Raw genomic sequence first — 6,550 nt, forward strand, 5'->3', positions numbered from 1 at the left:
TATCAGTACTAATTCTGGCGCCTCGGGGGAAGACAGTGCAAGAAGAAGGGCGATATACTAAAGGTGGGAATCTCTCACTGTGAATGCTTCTGGTGGGTTCTAAGGGCGTGGCAGGTGAGAGGAGGGGCCCCAGGTGCGGTGATGAAGAGCGGGAGAGGCGTCAAAGGAGGTGGTATCGGCCTGCCTGACGCGGCTATCAGAGTTATGAGGCGAATTTGTCTCCACCTCCGTCTCCGCTGCCACCGAAACTACTACCACCACCATCACCACCACCACCACTACCACCACCACTGCCACCACTACCACTATCGCCACCGCCACCACAGACACAACTAATGCTAACGCTACCAAAACATCATCCTTATAAAAGTCACTCAGCTCAAAGTCTTCCACGTAACTACTACACCATAATCGCCATCATCTCAACAGCACCCATCTTTGCCAAAACAAAAACAACAATAACAACAACAACAACAACAACAACAACAACAACAACAACAACAACAACAACAACAACAACAACAACAACAACAACAACAACAATAATAACAACAACAACAACTAACCTAGAAAGTTTCAAACAAAGAAACAAGCTAGAACAAAAAAACAATCCTCACTTTAATTATGAGAATTTTAAACGCGAGGAATGTGAGAGAGAGAGAGAGAGAGAGAGAGAGAGAGAGAGAGAGAGAGAGAGAGAGAGAGAGAGAGAGAGAGAGAGAGAGAGAGAGAGAGAGAGAGAGAGAGAGAGAGAGAGAGAGAGAGAGAGAATGAGAAAAATGAGAGGAGAGACGAGGAAGGGAGAGGACGGAAGAAGGAGAAGAGAAGCGAAAGATGAAAGACGAGGAAGGGAAGAGAAGGAACGGAAGGAGGGAGGAAGAGAAGGGGAAGAGGAAGACCAGCATAACTTTCTCCTCAGCAGGGCCAATTAATATAGGCTGAGGAAGACAGGCTGGATAAAAATAAAGGTAAATGGTGAGGAGGGAGAGGAAGGTTAAAATTAAAACAGGTCGAGGAGGGGAGACGAAGGAAGGGAGGAAAAGGGACCAAGTAAGTGAAGATGATTTGGGTTGGGGTATAAGGTGGCCTGTGTGTTTGGGTATGGTAGAAATAGGTGGATTAGTCTTGGGTAGGGTAAGACAGGATTCTGTTGGATAGGTTAAGATCACGGGAAGACCAGGTTTGAGAAAGTATAGGACAAGATTTGATTAGTAAAGTTACAAGGCTGGATTATATCAGGCCGATTCTAATTAGCAAAGAAAGAGGTTGTGTTAATGTGGCTGGATGGATTACTAAGCAAACAAAAGCAAAGAATGTAGATTAAGATATAATAATGGATAAATTGGGAAGAAGATATGATATGGAAGTATTCGGAAAGGCAGTGGTATAGCAAGGGATGAGGTAAGAGTGGTAGAGTGGAGGTCGGAAAGGCAGTGGTATAGCAAGAGATGAAAGTGGCAGAGTGGAAGTTAGGGCACAAAACACAAGAATAGGCCACGAGGCGGTGAAACACATTATAGGGAGAGAAGTCACGGGGGGAGGAGCAGAGCGGCGGGCGTGGAAGGTTAATAAGGGGGTGTGCTGTTCCCCCACGACCCTGAAAACACTCATCTCCCCCAGGCACGCACCACACCAGCCTCTCTAAGGACACTCCTCTCCTCTACCTCACCGTCTCCCTCCCAAGAGCAAACACACAGGACACCAATCACTTCCTGTACTTAGCGCTGCAAACAAATTAGCGAGAGAAGACTCAAATGATTTCCCAAGAATTAACGCTGTAAACTCGCGCTTCTCCCTCCTTCCCGTCCCTTCTTCCTTTCTCTGTTCCTCCCCTCCTCTTTTTCCCTGGTGTCACTCTCAGGTCCGCCCCAAGCGTCACCGTCCCTCCTCCCTCCCTCCTTCTTCCTCCTGACGTTATCTGAGGCCGATTCGGGGCTTGGGCAGAGGACAAGAGCGCTGTGTAAAAATCATCAACAGCAAAAACACTAAGACGAGCCCCCACGGACCTCCCACCTTGGCGCCGACAGTGGGTGGCTGGCGGAAAGGAGACGCTGGTGGTGGTGGTAGTGGTGGCGGTGAATAGGTGTGCGGGAGATGATGGGAGCGATTGATTAGATGGAAGGTGATATTTTTGATGGTGATGGTGGTGAGTTCCTGTGGGGTAGTGGATGTAGAGTGGCTTACTACGTGAAAACTGCGTGAGTAATGAGTGGAAGGTAAGTGGGTGTGTGGATGGGTGGAGATGGCTAAGTTTGGGTGGATTTATGTGTACTAATATAAATAGTGGTTAAAATCTGGGTGTCTGTCTGGCTGAATGAGTGACTACGAACTTGATATTAACTGGTTGCCTGAGAGAGAGAGAGAGAGAGAGAGAGAGAGAGAGAGAGAGAGAGAGAGAGAGAGAGAGAGAGAGAGAGAGAGAGAAATGTACGTCAGCTATATCCTTCATGTCAACTTTATCAAACAAGGTCTACACTACCACAGTCACCGCGCCTTAATGTCACCCTTGCATCCATTCACTGACTTACCCACGCAATGAATGGGCAGAATAAGTCCACTGAGTACCAAGGGGCGACCGTGACCGGGATTCGAACCGCGGCTAAGATAGTGCCGGTAAGCTGAAGCACAAGAGGGTTATCAACTTACCATCTCTACGCATCTTGTTTTTAATGGCAGCTTGTTTTTCACCGAGAAGGAAACAGAAGAGAGAGAGAGAGAGAGAGAGAGAGAGAGAGAGAGAGAGAGAGAGAGAGAGAGAGAGAGAGAGAGAGAGAGAGAGAGAGAGAGAGAGAGAGAGAGAGAGAGAGAGAGAGAGAGTATATGAATGGACACGTGTTTGCTTGTCAGAGGTTGCGACGATAACAACGATAACAACAACAACAACAACAACAACAACAACAACAACAACAACAACATCAATTCTGAACATTGACTACGTTTTGTAGGTCACGGTTAAGTATGTTTGTGTGTGTGTAAGTAGAATGGTGGGACAGGAACGGCACCATTCACACACACACACACACACACACACACACACACACACACACACACACACACACACACACACAGAGTAAGTTCTTTCTTTCTACAATTCTACACATTTTCTCACTATTCAGTCTGCTACGAGTATTACATTATGCTTTATTGATCCAGCACTCTACACTGTTGCGATTTATTCCTTCTAATACACGCCATTGTTCCTTCCTTCATCACAGCAAACTCCTAACATCTGCGCGAAATTGTTACCACCGCCGCATCCACAACTCACAGCCTTCATCATCCTCACCACAGCACTACCACACCACCGACACCACCACAAAACCAGCACCAACATCCCAACACAACCATTCATCCCCCTTCCTCTTTCCCTCTCCCCTTCCCCCCGGCCTCCTCCTCCCCTCCCTCCAAACCAACCACATGGTGCAAAAAGTGTAACATAAACTACCAAACATTTCCTCACCAAACGACGGGAAAAAAACTCAGGTTTATATTCACTTCAAACATTTTTATCACCCTGTAACATTCAACCATTACCACCACCGCTACTGCCGCCACCACTGCTGCTGCAACCACCACAACTACCAACATCACCACTGCCCCCATCACTACCGCAGCCGGAAACCATAAATCTGGCAGACTGTAAAAGGTGCAGAAAGACAGGCAGAGAGACCAACCGACAGACCGACAGACAGACAGACAGGCAGAAGACGCGTTCCTTCCTCTCAACAACTCTCTCTCTCTCTCTCTCTCTCTCTCTCTCTCTCTCTCTCTCTCAACTCTGTCTGTGTGTGTGTGTGTGTGTGTGTGTGTGTGTGTGTGTGTGTGTGTGTGTGTGTGTGTGTGTGTGTGTGTGTGTGTGTTAGCTCATATAATTAATTATGTAGTAGTTATAGTTTGTTTCGGATTATCATAAATATTCTTGGACTACAACTAACTAATGTTCAATAAAGGGCAATATTAAATAGAGTTAGCTTCAATAGTAATGTTCTACTCTGCATTAGGTGTGTAGTCAAGGAAATTATGTATCTGTTTATCTATTTATGTGGTAGTAGGTTAATTTTACACATACTAAAAATGGTTACTCATCGTCTTGCCTTCATATAACAACACTACGTGATCTACATAAATACTCTCATCTTATTATTATTATTTTTTTTTTATTATTGCCAGGAGAACACTCATCAAAGAATCTCCACCTTACTCCCTCATGAAACCCAAGGCCACTGAAAACAATTACTCACACACACACACACACACACACACACACACACACACACACACACACACACACACACACACACACACACACACACGAGCGGGGCACAACAACAAAGAATCACGTGAGGACCACACACAACAACACAAACCACCACCACCAACCACACGGACATTCGCATCACCGAGAGACAAACAAATACTTCCCCGTCGAAAACACAAGAGAGTGAGTTCTGGTCTTGTCCTGTGTGGGTCTGTGTGGGTCTGAGGGGCCAATTTGACTAATGGCAGGGGGTCATTGTTATTGTCGGAGCGGCGGACCAATGGGACGCGGCCACTCCCACCGCCACATCAACAAAGATAATGGTCGCTAACACACGGATGAGGGCAGTGGAAAGCTAAGGCACGGCTGAGAGATTACAGACGTACGTGGGTATCTATAGTCCATAGCGAAAAGAGGAGACAAAGAGGACAGAGAAGATGGTAAGGAAGATAAAGGGATATGAAGTTTATATATAGAACGTATATGTAGCACGGCAGGAAGGATAAAGAATTGTACCATACAGAAAAAGAATGAATAAATAGATGTGAATTATATAGTCAGGAAGGATAAAGAAATGTATATTGAAAAAAAAGATAAAGACTAATATTATGAATGGGAGGAAGGATAAAGGGAGTGTAAGTGGATGGAATTATTCGGAAGTGTACTGTATAAGAAATGAATATGGATGAGAGGTGAGGTGCATATAGAGAGCTTAAAGCATAAAGAGAAGTGTATAATGAAAGGTAGGAAGGATAGAGAGGCTTGCACGTACGAGGCCAGACATGATTTAAAAGTGTAATATACAGAGGAGAAAGATGGATAATGCGTGAAATATGCGGTGTAGAGGGACTCAAAGGGATAAAAGGCAGTGTATAGAAGACAGAAAGACGGCAAAGAATATCTCTCTCTCTCTCTCTCTCTCTCTCTCTCTCTCTCTCTCTCTCTAAGAAAATATAGAAAAAAATGATTAACGTTTTTGGAAGGACGACAAAAACTTCCTACGCTTATGGAAAGAAAAAATAAAACCAAGTAGAGAGATAGACGCTCGTTCATTATGCCACACGGCCTCCTTAGACAAAAAAAGTTATAACAGCACCAACAGTACACCCTCTTTGTATGCGTCTCAGGAAACTAGAAGAGAAAGAGAGGGAGAAAAAAAAAATAAGACGGCCGGGGGAGGAAAAAAGTGCGCCAGCTGGGACTTTTAACTTGTGTGAATGTCATTTAACTTGGGAAGGGAAACTCTTGCAACTTGAGGCACACACACGCACAATGTCTGAGCTGCGAGGGAGTTATAACTTGAGAGAAAAGGGGTAGAAGGTAGACTGTATATTATGAGGCACTACACAGCAACACTGATCCTGACGAGCAGTGCTAAGATAGGGACACTAGAGAGAGAGAGAGAGAGAGAGAGAGAGAGAGAGAGAGAGAGAGAGAGAGAGAGAGAGAGAGAGAGAGAGAGAGAGAGAGAGAGAGAGAGAGAGAGAGAGAGAGAGAGAGAGAGAGAGAGAGAGAGAGAGAGAGAGAGAGAGAGAGAGAGAGAGAGAGAGAGAGAGAGAGAGAGAGAGAGAGAGAGAGAGAGAGAGAGAGAGAGAGAGAGAGAGAGAGAGAGAGTAGTAGTAGTAGTAGTAGTAGTAGTAGTAGTAGTAGTAGTAGTAGTAGTAGTAGTAGTAGCAGTAGCAGTAGCAGTAGTAGTAGTAGTAATAGTAATACGCAAAGGCACAAACAGCACAAATAGACGGCGTGGGAGTAGCGAGAGGGATCAAATGAAGAAAGTAAAGACGGTGCCTACATACTATACTAATGGAAATTCCTTTAGCATCAAAATAATTCTACGGGAGAGTGCAGGACGTCATTGTAGAGAGAGAGAGAGAGAGAGAGAGAGAGAGAGAGAGAGAGAGAGAGAGAGAGAGAGAGAGAGAGAGAGAGAGAGAGAGAGAGAGAGAGAGAGAGAGAGAGAGAGAGAGAGAGAGAGAGAGAGAGAGAGAGAGAGAGAGAGAGAGGTAAAGGGAAAACAGCGCCATAGTTATGTAGGATCTAATACTATTTCATGAAAGGGGACGGGAGTGTGTGAGTGGAAGGGAGGCCAGTAAAAGGAGGGAATCAGAGTAAGAGGGAGGATATGGTGGATGTATGGAGGGAAGAAGAGGGGCGTGGGGGTCCCTGTGAGCAGAGCCGCGGCCACACAACAGCCACTTTATGGGTGTTTGTGCAGCGAAAGTCGAGTTGCTTCACGTGCCTCAGAGGAAGGGAGAGAGGAAGGGAGGGAGGAGGAAAAGAGGAAGTAGGAAT

Source organism: Portunus trituberculatus, chromosome 38, assembly GCF_017591435.1.
Source record: "Portunus trituberculatus isolate SZX2019 chromosome 38, ASM1759143v1, whole genome shotgun sequence".
Taxonomy (NCBI): domain Eukaryota; kingdom Metazoa; phylum Arthropoda; class Malacostraca; order Decapoda; family Portunidae; genus Portunus; species Portunus trituberculatus.